The sequence below is a fragment of the Microtus ochrogaster genome, unplaced genomic scaffold (genome assembly GCF_000317375.1).
Source record: "Microtus ochrogaster isolate Prairie Vole_2 unplaced genomic scaffold, MicOch1.0 UNK80, whole genome shotgun sequence".
In the NCBI taxonomy this organism is placed as follows: Eukaryota; Metazoa; Chordata; class Mammalia; order Rodentia; family Cricetidae; genus Microtus; species Microtus ochrogaster.
Window position 1 is genome coordinate 111,603 of NW_004949178.1, and position 3,441 is coordinate 115,043.

The window sequence follows — 3,441 nt, forward strand, 5'->3', positions numbered from 1 at the left end:
CTTTTTTGTGTGTTTGTTCATTTTTCGTGGAGTTTTGTTGCTGTTATTTGTTTGTTTTTCAAGACAGGTTTCTCTGTGTGACCTTGTCCTGGAACTCTATGCCTGCGCCTCCTACACCTAGTAGAAGAAAGTATTTCAACTGATATATTTAAAAGGCTTGAATCTAGATTATATAAATGACTTTTAAAACTAAATAATGAAATTTCCTTTCATACACACACAGGCACGCACAGGCACATCCACGCACACACATGCGCACACAACAGAGCAGTGCCAAGGGTGTAGCTCAGCAGTAGAGTGCTCGCTTGTCTATCGTGCTCAGTGCCTGGGTTCTTTCCCAGTTCTGTTCTGAAACCAGAAAAGCAAGCAACAAACAAACAAAAGTCTTCATACTAACATGGCAAACAATCGAATAAATACAAGCAGTCCTCTGTGGTGGCGCACACCTATAACCCCAGCACTCAGGAGGCAGGGGCTGGCGGATCTCAGTGAGTTTGGGGCCAGCCTGCATTACATAGTGAACTCTAGGCCAGATGAGGCTACATAGTAAAACCTAATCCCCCACAAAATAATTTATATGCACATTTTGTTTGTTTGTTTATTGTAACTAGGTCTCTCTATGAGGTGCTGGCTGCCCTGAAATTTGTATGTAGATCAGACTGACCTTAAACTCACAGAAATCCTATCTCTCTGTCTCCAAAGCTCTGGGATCAAAGTGACCATCATACCCAATTTATCGTTTTTTCTTGTTTGCTATATAATCCAGGCCAGCTTACAATTTACAACCCTCCTGACATTTGACACCCTTGCGAAGACTCAGATATACCTACCATATGGCTTAGCCATCGTGTTCCTGGATATCATTCACAGCTGAGGGTGTGGGCCACTTTGGAGCTACGGCCCAGTGGTAAAGCTCTCACCCAGCCCACATTAAGTTCCAATCTTATTCCTCAGCATCACAGGGGAAAATCATACGCATAAAAAAAAACCAGAGGCATCTTGTACCTGTGCGGTTTACCAGTAAAACGTGTCATCTGCTACAACACAGAACAGCGGGGAGAAAGAACGCGCTTGCCAATCAGACCTGTGATCTGCAGGTACACGTAACGCGGAAGAAAAGTAATCACACTGAGAGAAAGAGATCAAGACCAAAAGGACATGTGCTGTGTGGTTCCATTTACATGAAATAGAAACTGCAAACCAGTCTCCAGTCAGCAGATGGGAGTCTTTAGGAAAGAAGCAACACTGAAGGACAGAACGGGCTGGAAGGGACATGAGGAAACTCTAGGGTGATGGACATGCTTGCTGTAGTGCTGATGTTAATAGAAATGAAACTCCGATCAAATTATAGACGTTCCGGTTCCACAAAGCTGAGCCGTCTCGAGAAATAAGAGCTACGCTTAAGGAAAGGTCCTGCTTCAGGTTTCCTCAAAGAAACTCACCCAAAAAGGGTGTTTTGTCTGTAAACACAGGTGTCTGGGAGAAGGAGAGGATATCTGGAGATATCGGGAGTCGGGTTTAAAGTCCTCATCTGCCACAGTCTTTGTGTGGTCTTTGGCTGGTTACTTATTAACCTCACAACCCACGCTCTCTCTCTCATGCACTGACACTCACTCGCTGACAAGATCTTCCGATGTAGACCAGGCTTGTCTGGAATTCACCGTGTAGCTCAAGCTGACTCACTCACAGTGATCCGCTTGTCACAACCTCTCCAGCCCTGGCTTTGCAGAGGTGTGCAATGTCATGCTCAGCTTCCTGAAAATGGGGCTACCATGGGCTAGAGACATGACCCAGCACTAAGAGCTCCTCTGCCGCTCTCCCAGAGAGTATGGTTCGGTTCCCAGCACCCATAGAGTAGCTTGCAACTGTTTGTCCCCAGGAATCCCAAGCCCTCTCCCACACATGGTGCACAGACCTCTTCCTCCTGGAATGGGACACCTCCCCCTCAAAGGCTCCAATCTAGATCTTAGGTCCACCCTTCATGACTCACTCTCCAGATATCCTCTCCTTCTCCCAGACACCTGTATTTACAGACAAAACACCCTTGCACATAAAAAAAAAATTTAAATGGGGCGAATACTCTCCTGCCTCAGGAGTTCATGTAATGATGGATGAGAGTCTCTAGCCCATCCCAGGTTCCAGATAACATTGAGTCCCAGCTCTGAGGTGGTTGGATTTGGTGCTGTTTACTTTCTTTTTTTTTTTCCTCTTTTTCTTTTTCCTTGCAGATAGCATCCCCGGTCACAGTGACATTCATGGGAAACAATGAGGAGGAGACAGAGGAGAAGGTGGCTCTTGCATTATATTCCTCTGAAAACAGGACCTAAGATCTAGATTGGAGCCTTTGAGGGGGAGGTGTCCCATTTCAGGAGGAAGAGAGGACACTAAAACACAAGCATTATTTGCTACTGGTCAGGACTCAGTCCCACCAGAGGCCATCTGAAGTCTGTCCCACGAGCCTCAGGAGGAACATGAAGCTGAGGGCCATCCTCAGAGAGTCCAGTCTCTGCTCTTCTCCAAACACTGTTGGCACTGGAGAGATACAGAGACGGGCCTCTTATGGGAGGCATTGACAGGATCAGCAAAAGGCCCACCACGCCCGTGAGTGGCTGCCTTGGATACAGAGCCCGTGCTCAGGTCAGCAACACAACAAGTTTTAATCAAGATGAGTACTCTTGTACCAGATGTGCAGACATCAAGTGACTTTCAGCAGAGACCGCTCCCTCCTCTCAACTAAGAGGACAAGTCCTAGAACATTAACTTCCTTAGTAACTCCCTCAGAACAGGTGTGTGTGTGTGTGTGTGTGTGTGTGTGTGTGTGTGTGTGTGTGTGTGTGTGTTTTAAAGTGCACTGTCGCCAGCCTGATCTACATAGTGAGTTCCTGGCCAGCCAGGCCTATATAAGACTCTGCCCAAACATGAGTAAATACGTTCTCCAAAGCTTCTTTTTCTCACCCTTGTATCTTACATGAATCCTTCACAAATATCCTAGGCTCATTCCCTTTAAGAAATAATGTAAGCCCTTAACCCCTGCACTTAGGAGGCAGAAGGTGGATCTCTGAATTTGAGACCAGGTTGGTATAGAGCTAGTTTCAGCACAGAGAAACCCTTTCTCAAAACAAACCGAAAACAATGAAAGAAGGAAGGAAAAGGGGAGGGAGGGAAGAAAAGAAAGGAAAAAAAAGAAAGAATGCAGGAAAGGAAGTCCCTGAGGAGCAGCTGGGATGAGAGGCTAGGAAAGCACAGAAACAAGATCTTTGTCAACAACTGGGCACAGCGAACAGAAGGGCTCTAAGTACTGGGTGCATCACAGTATTCATAGACATAGCAGTTATAGCTGCTCACTGTACTCCTATACACACAGTTATAGCTGCTCACAGTACTCCTATAGACAGAGCAGTTATAGCTGCTCACAGTACTCCTATAGACAGAGCAGTTATA